Source organism: Ambystoma mexicanum, chromosome 5q (genome assembly GCF_040938575.1).
Source record: "Ambystoma mexicanum isolate Mex_15411 chromosome 5q, UKY_AmexF1_1, whole genome shotgun sequence".
NCBI classification, from domain to species: Eukaryota; Metazoa; Chordata; class Amphibia; order Caudata; family Ambystomatidae; genus Ambystoma; species Ambystoma mexicanum.
In genome coordinates, this window is record NC_090933.1 from 706123083 (window position 1) to 706136803 (window position 13721).

Below are 13721 nucleotides of genomic sequence, written 5' to 3' on the forward strand. Positions count from 1 at the left end.
ATCTAGTTCCCTTCTCTGTGAGCAGTTGAGTGAGTGGACGACAGTCACGATGTTGGGACACAGTCTGTACACTGCCCAAGCACTTTGCCTTCTCCAGGACCTCCATCTTTTCCCTGTATCTGAGGAATCTGACCACTATCGACCTCAGGCCTTTGTCCCATCTCCACCACCTCTGTGTGCTCTCTATTTCCCCAAAATCCATGAGGAAGAGGGTTTTAATGAGTCCTTGCACTTTCCTGCCCTTGTCAGCGGAGGTCTCCCCCTTTTGTTCTCTAATTTCTAGGATGCGTATGCTGTTCAGCGGTTCCCTGTGTGAGGTCATCCAGTTTCAACAGGATGACCTCAGCCTGCTGCTCGCTGCGACCCCCGCGGCTGCCAGCAGGCACCAGCGCCAAGCGATCACCCTCTAGTCATCTTGGCTCACCTTCTGCAGTCGCTTGGGGACCTTGGTCGCTGCTTCGGCCTCCTGGGATCCGGGGCAGCCACGGGGGCTCCGAGACGCTAGCTCCTCCTCCCCCAGAGGCTCCCTACAGCTTGGCCGGCTGCTCTTTGCAACCCTCGCGGCCGCCAGTAGGCACCAGCGCCAAGTGATCACTCTCCCCCTCTGGTCTCCTCGATCTCCGCAGGGTTCCCTGACTAGGGCGCTTTTAGCATGGTCGGAGGTAATGCATTAGAGGCTCTACCTTGGCGGCATAGAGCGGAATCTGGTCTTTACGCGTTCATCTTGGTTTGCAACACCTGGTGGTCTCCAAGAACTTCAATTTTTATTTTTTATAACTCTTTATTACCTTTTACAGAACAAGCAAAATCAATATGAATGTACATTAGCAGCACCGGCAGCGCGGTCATAAGAAAACAATATAAGTCGTAAACATAAGTCATACATGGGGCACCAAAGTTCTGAGACTAGAGGGGGAGAAGGGTGCCAGCGGGCGAGGTTCACCAGCTTCCTTTCGGCCACCCTTTGGTGTTATGAACTCAGTCCTTATTCCTCCCACTTCCCCCATATTTTCTGACATTTCCGAGGGCACCCCCTTGCGGTATAGATGCGTTGCTCCGGGAAGGCACATCTACTCATTTCGTTGGACCAGCGGTCTATGCATATTTTGTCTGCACAGCCCCAGGTGGCAGCGGTTAGTCTCTTACCTGCCCCTAGTGCCACCCCTTGGAATGCTTTTTCATATTTGGTGAAGTCCGTTTCTCCCCACACCCCCATTAGTATCAATTTTGGGTTTCTTAGTACTCGGGATACCATTATCCCAGAGAGTCTACTGATGCATGCCGCCCAAAACTCCTGTAATACTCTGCACTCCCAGATCATGTGAAAAAAGGTGCCTTTTGCTCTTTTACATCAGAGACATTCCCCATCATCTGCCCCTCTCCATGTAGCCATCATTGTTCTAGAGTATTAAGACCTGTGTAATATTCGGAGATGTATCAGTCTCAGCTTGGCATCAATGCCTATTTCTCGGGGGAACATCAACACCTCCAGCCATTCTTCCGCCTCTAACGTGCCTAGGTGCCTTTCCCATTTTCCTTTCAGTTTTTTAATTTCTGTAGTGCCAAAGGAGTTGAGCGCCTGATAGAGAGTGGAGGTGACCGTAGAAGGAATGCAGTCCGGGAGGAGGTTTGTTTCTAGAGCGGAACTGGAGGGTACGTCAGCAAGGTTCGGGAATTGGGGGTTGATGGCATGCGTGAGCTGTGTGTATCTAAAATGGACCATCGGTTGCAACCCATATTTCCCTTTCAGGGTTTCAAAGTCTACAAGTCACCCCTCTTGAATGAATTTCCGTCAGTGTGCAAAGAACCCCCCCCCCCCTCCCAGGTTCCGAAGTATCCCACTCTCTGTATTTCGGGGAGGTGGGTATTGTGCCACAGGGGCTGGATCAGTGTTGGTCTGCCACCACATCCTATGTGTCAGTGCGCCTCCTCCCAAACCCGGCGGGTATGGAGTGACCTTCTTGGTATCCCTCCCAGGCTTTTGTTGTTGTCGTACAGTATCTGGAAGGGGGAAAGAGTTGCTATCGCTCAGTTCTACCCATTTGTGTGGGAGCCCAGGGTCGCCATGCAGCCATTCGTTTACCGCCCCCGCCTGTGCGGCCCAGTAGTAGATGTAAATATTCGGTAATCCTATACCACCCTCCCATACCGAACGTTGGAGAGTTCTGAGCACAATGCAGGGTTGCTTCCCCACCCCCCCAGAGAAGTGTGCGTAGAGTCTTATCAATGGCGACAAAGAAGCCTTGGGAGCGTCATCATTATAAACAGTGCTGCCCTCCCCAATAACGATAGTGGAAGAGACTACCAGTGCAAAACATTGTTCATAAATCTCTTCTCCACAGGTTGCATGTTAAGCCTGAGGAAATCATCTAGCGTCGGGCTGACCCACATGCCCAGGTAGGTGAAGCCCAATACCGAGACAGGGTATGGACAAGGATCGGGGATTGCTGCGTCACCCCCCTGAATAGGGCAGTATATTGTTTTTTGTATATTTACGCAGAGTCCCCCAAAGTGTTGATATTCTGCAAGAATCTGGGACACGATTGGACAGGAGACTGCTGGGTTGCTTAGGTATAGAAGGAGGTCATCCGCATACAGCGAGACTCGGTCTTCTCCTCCCTTCGGCCAGGTGAACCCAGCCCAGTGTACGTCTGTTCTTCGTCTGATCGCTAGAGGTTCGATTGCAAGAAGGAACAATAGAGGTGAAAAGGGGCAGCCTTCTCTGGTCCCACAACCCAGCGGGAACATTCTCGATCTCCCATTTACCCTTACAAATGCTTCGGGGAGAGTTTAGAAGAGTTTAACCCATGACATGAAGCCTTGCCCAAATTCCATCCGCCTCATGATCTCCCACAGAGCATCCCACCCCACCAAATCAAAGGCCTTCCCGAAATCGACCGCAAGGAGGGCCAACTGGTCCGGGATCTCAGATGCTCGGTCTAGGGCAATTTGGACCCTGTGTAGGTTCATTCGCGTGGATTTGCCCGGCAAAAATCCACACTGGTCTGGGTGGACTAGAGACTAGATGACCCCAAGCATTCTGTTAGCTAGTATTCGGGCCAGAATTTTTGCTTCCCCGTTTATTATTGATATGGGCCTATAAGAGGCACAGCGCTCTGGGGTTTCCCGGATTTGGGTATTACCACGGTGCCTGTCCTCTGGAGATCCAGGGGAGCACGCCCAGCTCCCTGCTGCGGAGGAATATGCGGTGCATGTGCCCCATCGGTGTCCCGGCCAACCGTTTCCATATCTCCACTGGAAAACCGTTAGGGCCACAAGTCTTCCCCGATTGCAGCTGTGTAAATGCTTCCCCAATTTCACTAGCCGCTCTGCCTGTAGTCTAGAGAGCCGAGGAATTGTGATCGAATCAAGGAAGTTCGGGGTACCTAATGTGGGTCCTGCCGCCGGGGGGGGGCAGGCGTTCATAGTAATTGCCAAAAGCCACCGCGATATTGGAATCGTCCGTCAGAGTTTCCCCTTCAACCACTTGAATGGCCTGTACCTGTCGCTTACTTAATTCCTGTCTCTAGCCAGGCCAGGGTTTTGCTTGCTTTGTCTCCCAGCTCATAAATCTGGCTCCACACCGACCAGTGGGCCGTCGAAGCATTATAGCATTATACAGGCCAGTGTTCCTCAAGACCTCTTGAGCAGTTATCAGGGCTTCATGTGCAGTGCGAGTCCCCTCCTCTAGCAGTTGTTCCTCCCGCCTGACCACCTAGTTCTCTGCCGCGACGATCTCCTCGATGTGCCGCTTACGGTGACCAGCTACCCAGGAGATCGCCTCTCCCTGCAGGACCGTTTTATACATTTCCCATCTTGTAATTGGGCAATTTAAAGTATTCTGAGGTCTTATTAGTGTAACGCTCACCTGGTATCCACGGTGACGTCACTCAGCCTGTTCTGACCTCTTACGACCTCGAACCCTTCCCTGGAGTCTACTCGACTGGAGACTGGGCCTTGTTTTCTTGGAAAGTGTGCTCTCCGTCCTGCTTTCAGCGCAGGGGCGCGTTGACTGATGCGGGCTCGTTGCTGCCTAGTTACTTCACTGGCAAGAATCTGACAGTTAAGTATAATGAGTCTTTTGAACAGTTCTCTAACTTCGTTCCTTTCCTTCCTTAGATGATGGCTGGCGTCCGGGGATGGCGACGTGCTGCTGAGATGAGTAGCGCTGAAGGAGAGAGAGCGCGATGCGACCCTTTCGTATTTGTATTGAACAGAGTTCTTTTTCTGTGTCTTTTAGGTGCTGCAACATTTTCAGTGTGGATGCCGGTTATGAAGAAGAAATGCGGTGAGTAAGCGTGGTATGCGGCGCCTCTAGATGTTTCCACGCTAACCTGGAGTGTCTTTTCCCTCTTGCAGATGGATGAGAAGTTCCGGAGACAGAGTTCCCCCAGAGCGGCTGGGATTCAGGTAAGCGTTTGAAGCTCGTACAGTCTTTAAAAATAAGCGAAGATTTGCTGAATGCTTACTAATGCCTTTTCTCTGTTCTTTTCCCTTAGGAAGCGGCGTGCCGAGATGGGAATGACACCGCCGAAGATGCCCCCAGGACAGAAGGAGCGATGAATGATGGGAAGAAGCGCCGCAAGGTAAGGCTGTTCCCAACTGTGTTCTTGTTCTTGCAGGAGCTGAGCGCAGAAGAAAGATGCAGACCTACTGGAAACCGATCCGAACACGGTGAGTGTCACGCTGCAGGTGCAGAAAACACAAAGCATGTTTCTCAGCCTGGGCGTGGTTTAAATAGTCTCTGGGTATCCCAGGTGTCTCTGGGCTGAACCACACCCAAAAGACTGGACTGCACATGCAGTTCTGGGAACCTAAATATGCGGGGGCATCCATCTTGTCCCCATCAATGCACTACAAGTCCAATCCCCAATGTTATCCTATGGGAGTGAGTGAGTCTGGTGCCACAAGCGCCAAGTCTGACTCCAAGTGGGTCTTTGGAGGGATGGAGAGGCCCTTGAGGGCCATGTAGGTGATTGTGGCCTGACATCTTGTAGGGCTGGGGACATGAGGGGCAGGAATCATGACAATTAGAGAATCCTTGCGCAATCTCAGGTACCCCTAGATAATAGGTGTTCAAGCTCTAAGTGGGTTCTCGTTTATGCTGTATACCCTTCAGTTTTATCAGTAGGGGGGAGAGATCCGATAGCCCTCTTGCCAGGTATTCTGCAGATAGTAGTTGATGTGCCATATTACTGGGAGTGAACATAGTCAAGTCTGGAGAATGACTTGTGTGCGTTGGAGTAAAATGAAAACGTTGTCCTCCATGTCGATGCAAGGTGCAGGAACCTGCCCCCGATCCGGGTTGTCTTGGTCATTCTCCTGCCACAGTGTATGATCCCCCGGATGTGGGGAGGATATAACTTGTGCCTCCAGCCAGTCCTACGCCTCACGTGGATTATGGAACACATGGACTGTGTTATTGTGAAACAATTTGAGGGTGGCCGGGAAAAAGAGTGCATATTTAACGTTAAGGGATGCAAGTTTCTTTTTAATGTAATCATAGGACTGACGGGATTGTTGAACTTCTCGTGTAGTCAGGAAAGAAACCAATCCGATTCCCGTTGCATGTAATCAGACATGTTGCGCATGCCATATGGAGGAGCAGGTCCCGATCCCTCTAATTCGAAAGTCTCGCATTCACCGTGCGTGGGGGAGTGCCGGGCACCGGTCTGCCCACTGGGATACTGTATGCGCTCTTGATGGAGAAATGTTAGAGAGCTTTTTAGGGGCCATAAGGTCTGAGAGCCACTTTTCAAGGAAGAGTTCCATGGACGGCCCTACCTCCGACTCCGGAAGCTCTAGGATCCGAAGGTTGTTACAACGGGATCTGCCTTCGCCATCTTCTGCTCTAGCCTCCAGGGTGGCGAGCTTCTTCTCCATATGTACTAGGCCGTCTTCTAGTTTCTAAATTGTATCTTCAGTATCTGAGATCCGCTGCTCCATTTCCCGAACTCGGGATGTCAAGTTCCGCAGGTCTTGACACAGGAAAGAGACTTCAGTGGTTAGGCTGTCGATTTTAGTCTCTGACGTCCTGGACTCGACATTGGCCGCGATAATGTCCCTAAGTGACAGGGTTTCATGAGTAGTGGCACCAGCTCCGGTGCTGTCCAAGGGGCCGAGGGCTCTTGCCGGGGTGCACATAGTGTACCTATCAATTTTATTCAGTGCCGCCGTTTTGCAGAGCATAGGTTTCCCCATCAAGAACCTACTTTTGATGTAACATTCTGACAATTTGAGGGAATTTGTCCCTTCTCTCCAAGGGGGTGTGGGGGGGGGGGAGACCCCTGTGAGGCTAGGAAGCAGAGGGGTCATGTGGGACCACACTGGGAGACTCCCCATTCGGGGACAAGGACTCCTGTTCCTGAAGGGAACTCCCTTTGCCAACATAATGGCATACATGGGACTACCAAACCTTGTCAAGTATCAAGACTAGTTTTTTTTCATCACTGTGTTGTATTGCCAATTTAAAGCTAATTCTGTATATACCACATTGTTTAACATTTTCAAAATATGTACCCCATTATCAGTAAAGTTCATGGCAGGTCCAAACCAGTTAGTTTCTACAGTAGTAGTAGACAATGATTTCATCACTAGGTTATTTGCCAATTTTGAATCTAGTTCTGTTTACTCCAAATAGTTTTGGAATTTTCACAAATTGTGCCCCATTATCAGTAAATTACAGGGCAAATTCAAGCCAAGCAAAATGAAAGAAAAGGTGGTGGAGAATGGATTATGCTACAGAAATCCCCTAATCCTTACCTTGATTCATGTGTTTTCCAGGATGCGATTGTCCCCAGCGTCCTTCCCGCGCTGAGTCCAACTCACATCTGGTTTCTTTTTATACACAGTGAAAAAACTGCGGAAATTACATCATCGCGCACGTTTGCGTGATGACATCATTGCATTTTTGCGTGCGGCGGCCATATTTATATGTCGCCGATCAGGGGTTCACATTATTTGTATCAATACTATTGAAACCAATTATAACCGCATATTACAGCCATGTTAAGGTAACGCATCTGAAAAAAAGGGTATTCATATTTTAGAAAAGGGATTTTTTTTTTAATATACTCATTATGAGCAAATTGCTTCTATTCGCAAAATTAATTTGCTCCTTTCACCATCAATGATGCTTCTTTTGGGGTTATGGTAGACTCTGAGTGATATCTATGTAAGATTAATTTGATTATAGGTCTATGGCTACCTTGATTGCTAATTAGGGAATACTTAGGGAAATGTACGAGTATCATCCAAAACATTGTTTGGATAGATTTGTTAGTGAAATGCACTGTCTGCAGTGTGGTAGCTGTAAGAAAAAAGCATTAGTTGTATAGGAAGATGTAGAGTTACAAGCAGACATGCATCACATTGTTAAACATTCCTAAGTACCTAAATAAGTACCTAAATAAGTACCTAAATCAACAATTAACGTGCAGATGGCAACAATGTTTTAAATAAGGCTTATGTCATTATTGCTTATTCTAAAGCCAATACACCATTTCATATTCCGAATTGAGGCCAGATGTATAGGTGTCCATATTACATATCCATTCTGACTCCTTCCTTCTTAATAGGAGTTCTCTGTTAGCACCTCTTGTTGGGGAATCCACGTTTTCCAATCCCAGGAATCTGATTTTATCCATATCTTGTTCAGTGTGTTCCAGAATTAAATGCATATAAAGTGGATATCGTAGATCATTGTTTTTGATAGTTCATAAATGTTAAAGAGGTCTTATTTTTAAGGGTCTTATCGTGCTCCCTATGTACATTTCTTTGCATGCCCATACAATCCCATAAACCACATATTTGCTATTGAAATGTATGAATTGCTTAATTATTCTTTTACCATTTGGGAGTGTTTGTTCTTTAGTTCCATTTTGCCTCTGAGGGTAAATTTTGCAGTTCCCACATTTATATGTGCCCGTTGGTGATGGGATATTAAGATAGTTGCTGAGGCTGCTTGGTGTCTTTGGTCTTAGATTACTTGGACTGATCAAGTCTTTTAAAGTCGGTGCTTTTCTGAAAGTCATGGATGGGTTCTCTTCAATGTATTTTTTTATGCTAGCATCAGTTTTCAAAATGTTCCAATGTTTTTTTAGGATGTTCTTAGTAGTTTTTATGTCACTACTATATGTAGTTATGTAGTTGATTTTAAGCATATTGTTGTTTTCTTGGTTTATCCTTCAGTAAATGTTCTCTTGTTACATTCTGCGATTTTAAGTAGGCTTAGTTCAAATGTTTTGATTGATATCCCCTTTGTGGGAATTTCTTTTTTAATTGTGGCACATGCGGTTTGAATTTCTCTGGTGAGCTACAATTCTTTTTCACTCTTAGGAGTTCTCCATAGGGGATGTTTTTTATTAAATGTGTAGGATGATTGCTATCTGCATGTAGTATACGGTTGACTGCAGTTTTATTGGTGAATAGGTTGGTTTGGATCTTGCCGCCTTCTATATAAAGTTCCAAGTCGAGGAATTCTATAGATGTTTGACTTTTGTTAAGTGTCAACTCTATATTGTACTCATTCTTATTCAGAAAGTTGACGTGCTCCATGAGGTCTGTCTCATTGCCATCCCAGATCATAAGCACGTCATCAATGTATCCCCCCAGTACACAATCTTCTTGTTTTCCATGAAGGATGTGTGTGTCTAGGCATGGTTTAACTCCAAGTGTCCCATGAATAAATGTACGTAGGGGGTGCGAATTTCGCGCCCATTGCCGTTCCTTGTAGTTGCTTGTAGATGGTTGAGTCAAAGTTGAAGATGTTATTTTCCAATATGAATTTTAGCATTTTCAGGATCATTTTATTTTGTGGTTGAAACTGACCTTGTCTTTAGGAAATATTCCGTACATTCAATTCCCTTTGTGTGTTTAATGCTCGTATTGAGCGAAACTATGTCTAAAAGTTAACAAAAATGTAGTTCTCTTCCCATGGAATTTCCCCAAGTTGTTGATTACATTTCTTGTGTCTTTTAGAAATTAAGCTAAATCCGTTGTTAGGGGTTGCAAATGAATATCAATATACTGCGAGAACCTTTCAGTTAGGGATCCTATCCTGTTTATTATTGGTCTGCATTTTGTAAATGAATCATACTCTTTATGGACTTTAGGAAGAAAGTATATTATAGACATTATAAGTGTTATTGAGCCCATGTAAGTTGCTTCTCAACAGTCCTGCCCTGGGAAGTAGGGAACCACATAATTTGGGTCATGCGCATCACCAAGGGATTGACCAAAGTCAAATATCATATCAGAAGTGACTAAAGGTGGCTGGGGTGTTTTTTGTAAATCGCACAAATATTGAGTGAGGGCCCAATGTGCACAAATGCTGATAAGAGGTATCTGGCTCACACACCACTCCACAGATGTTAGAATACACAAAATACCAGGTGAGCAGGTGGCATCAGTTATGTTGTACCCCACCCCGGGTAGCATTAAGGAGAGTATTTTCTGATCTAAGAGACCATCTATTCAGGTGGGTAGAAGTGGAACACGCATGGAAGTTTTGCACTAAAAATGTAACCATGCTTTTGGATGACCTTTCTAAGGGAAGGTTTTTGCAACCATCCACTTTGTGCAATTTCAAATTAAAGAAGTGTTCAGTTACCCGAGGGAGAATAGGATAAAAAAACAGGCATAGTATAGTTTACCACCTTGAAACAAATGGTACTGTGGAACAATTGAATGGATGGTTTAAAGGGAGTAAACACAGAGCGACTAGGTTGAGCTAAATTTGACGGTGGTGCAGAAGATTGGCATAGCTAACCATTTCACACCAGCCCACACAAGATTGTGTCCATTCGTGATGCTAAAGGGGGCGCAAATACAATGCAAGGTTGTACCCTGTCTGGGTGAAAAAGGCAACACTAGTACCCACTGACTATAAGACTGAACAACAAATTGCGCAAACTCAGAAAAGAAATAAAAAATGCAATGTTTTAAAAAGGAGGTGGACGTAAAGGTGATCATGTAAGATGACGCTTCCTGTCAGCAATGGTCAGCTGACCAACACCAATCAGTGGAACCAAGGGAATAGTATCACATTGCTGTTAGGACTTGTGGTAGGGTAACGTGTGGCAGGAGAGTGGCTAGAAGTCTGAAGTTACACTACGGAACAGAAAAACATAATGCTTGATAAACTCAGTGGTAGTTCAAGGCCCACAAAGGCTGTCAGGAAACTAGAGTGTTTAGAAAAGTAAGTGTGGTTTTCTGTTGTATTACATGCTAAAAAGTGTACCGAGTTATTTTTTTTAATCCCGTTTGAGATATTTAAGGGGAAGCTGTCTGGGATATAGAAGCACATAGGCGGAGGGATACATGGGGTCGCCTTCCCTGGATTTAATCTTGGGATGGGGCGGAGTCCTGGAGAAGGTGGAATAGGGGGGACCGGGCACTGCAACAGCGATCCAATATGGCGCCCGGCTTTGAAACAGCCGAGACAGCCAGGAGCAGCGGCGCGTCAGAGGGAGAAGCGGTCCCAGAGTGTGGAAGAGAAGAAGCAACAGCAAACCACCCTCCTTCCTGAGAGTTCGATCGGAGACGGAGGAGCTACAGTGACACGTGCCGGCTGTGAAAGGTGAGGAGGGAAGCGCAGTGCTCTGGGCACCAAGATCTGGGACTAGAGAACAGAGTCAGCGGGAGCGGTGGAGGAGTGATATGGAGAACAGGGAGCTGGTAACGTGGAGTGTTGGCTGCTTTGGAGCCCTAGAGAGGCGCTGCCCCCCACCCAGGACCCTCCCCTCTTAGCTACTGACTAAGAATACATACGACCCTGCGATTGCATGAGACACGGCTGGAGTCGGGGGCACTGGGAGAGGGGAGAAGGCAGACCACAGAGAAGCAAGAAGGGGGAACACAGCAGCAGGTGCTCCCGCAGCAAACCAAGGAGGCCGACACAATCCAAATGTTGAAATGTAATTCGCACCCATGCGCCAGGCAAGCCAAGATGGAGGCGTTCACTTACAGGACACAGCCCAAACTGGCAGAAAGCACACAGGGTGAAGTAGAAGCAGGAAACCCCATGGTGGACTCAATCCCTAGGGAAAGCTTCATCCTGACAGATAGCTGACCGCAGACCTTCCCTAGAAGGCATGACTGGTTAGGTAAGAGTATGTCTTTCTCTTGAGACAAGATGTGTGCGCATTAGCTAATCAACTGAACGCTGCAGAAGAGACACTGACCGAAACAGTGACGCAAACAGAGTCTCTAACAAAGCAGGTGGAGAATGGCCAGCATAAGTGAGACATTCCTCCATGAGTTGGTGGACTGCCACCTAAGCCTGAGAAAGGCCAGGGGAAGGGAGACATTCCCCCACCAATCATTGGACAGCCGCACAAGCCTGAGAAATGCTAGGGGACCAGAGACATTCCACCACCAGTCGTTGGTTTGCCACATAAGCCTGAGATAGGCCACTGGAAGGGAGACATTCCCCCACTATTTGGGCTTGATCTGTATTTTGAGGAGTCAACTCTATACAGTGAAGGTTTTGATTCCCTGTCCAGAAGGGATTGTTCTCCTGGACCAAAAAAACCTACTTCAGTTTAATTTATAGTGTAAGGGAAAGAGTTAGGATTCTGACACAGGGCTGTGGACTTTTTACTTTGGACATTCTGACAGACACATTAGCACTTTAGTTGAGGCAGGGAAACCCCTCTTACAATTGGGGGAAGATATCGTTTTCTTTTCATTTATCTTTTGAATACAAGGTTTTTGCCAACCACTGTATCACCACTGTGTCAGAGTCCTGCTTCTACATCCTTACAATGCTGTAAAGACATTTGACTCAGTTGACTGGGGATCGCTCTTTACGGTGATGTGAAGGTTTGGGGTGGGCGAGGTCTTCCTTAATTGGATCTGCATTATATACAGGGACCAGACTGCGAGGGTCAAAACTGGGAAAACCATTTCCAAGGCCTGGATTATTGGGACGGGCACGAGTCAAGGATGGCCGATCACACCCATGCTTTTCGCAATGGTTATGAACCCACTGGCGGTATACCTCTGTGCTGAATTTGCAGAGGCGGCAATCCCGATAGGGGGTGAGTGTCATCTAATAATTTTTAGAAAGGGGGCATGGCTTGGAGCTCCGTGTGAGGAGGTTGCTGGGCATAGCTGGTGAGATCATCCAACTGATCCTGATGCTACGGATACATGAATGCAAATGAAATTCCAGACACCTCCACGGAAGGGTAAAGCGATCCTCCAGACTCCCAGCGAAAATCCAACGTAAAACAGAGTCGGATTAATATGATTTCAAGCCTGGAAACGGGAGCACTCCCACCCCCAACAACCAAGATGGCAAACGCCGCTACGACCCTGCGATGGTGAGGAGGGGCACAATATGACCCAAGGCTCTCCTAGGCTCGCGGGCAGCGTGTCGGATTTCCCCAACCTCAGAAGGCAGACAGCCGTCGCAGTGGTGACTAGCAAAGATCAGAGGTTCGGAACCGAGGTGCAGCAACATCGTGGACCGAGGCAGTGGTTCGCTGTGCCAATAACTGAAGAGACCCGACAGGCAAAGTCGCTGGCATACGCCGCTGGGAAGGGTGGCGGACACTGACGGTACAGCGGAGCCCTGCGCGACCCTATGCCCGAGAGTACACCAGCAGATGGAGAAGTAAAATGCCGGGCACCCCAAGCATGGAGCCGTGAACATGGGGGGGGAGAGTAGAGGCAGAACAGATTGTAAGCGCGGCTGCACTGATTCGTACATCTGATGTAGATGGAAACTAGAACGGGCTTCAGTTGCAACGCGTCTTCCCAAGAAGAGAAGCAGCGGTCGATAAGGAGGGCAGCCCACAACCTCCATGAAAGGTGCAAGGTAGGCTATGCGCAAAATAGCACTGGGAGTTGGCAGTGGCGGGCTGCCAACCCAGATTATTAAAGAACCACAGATGCAGGCATAACACTAATGGGTCCCCCCCCCCCCCAGGGATGGAAAGGTGGCCTATAACGTCACCCACTGAAGAAGCTGGAACTGGGTGACACTCATGCAGGGCCTATACTGGAGGCGGCGCACAGCAGGGTGGGAAATGCCAGGAAGCGGCTGCTGGAAACACATTGGTTGCCTGAACACCCCTGCTCCACAACTAAAACGGCCATAAACATAGCCATCCATTACGGAACTCTGAGATGCCAACGGCCCTACTGCCTAACCAACCAAGGTGGGGAAGAGCGGCAGCCGCCGGGGTATCCTCCTTGGCTCAAAGAACAAAGAAGCATTAGAGAGATCAACACAATCAGTGATTTGGGGAGAGCGATGCAAGACCTGTTTGTATTGAAGTCAAGGTTGCAAGTGGCAACATTGTACAACAAGCGCTAGAACGAACATTGTTAAACGCGTGTGACGAAAGACGCGAGTAAAGCTAAAATGGTGATGAATGTTTGAACTTGAGAAGGAAAGATACAATAGCGTTAACAGAGTGGTCTGGCACTGTGAGTGTGCTCAATCGAAGGTCTCCGTAAGGTATCCCGTCAAGAGAAACAAAAGCCAAAAGATTGACGAGAATATTGTATTAAGTGAATCGAAGTGGTCCTGCGACGGTTTAAGCAAAACCCATCGCACATTCGAAAGTCTTCAATTTTGTTATCAAGAGGATCAAAGCCTGAACGAGGGAGATCCATGGTCTGAACCCGAACGAGGGAGACCAAGAGTAAACATTGTGGGTATAAAGGGGTCCAAGCCTGAAGGAGGTAGATCCATGTTAAATACTGGAAGC

At 47.6% G+C, this 13721-nt stretch overlaps 1 protein-coding gene across 14 annotated transcripts in view; it reads right to left on the reverse strand.

Moving 5' to 3' along the window:
* The window catches only part of NCOA2 (nuclear receptor coactivator 2), a 2606235-nt gene that overhangs the window by 2063990 nt on the left and 528524 nt on the right, over positions 1-13721 (reverse strand). The gene's annotated exons all lie outside the window — the stretch shown is intronic.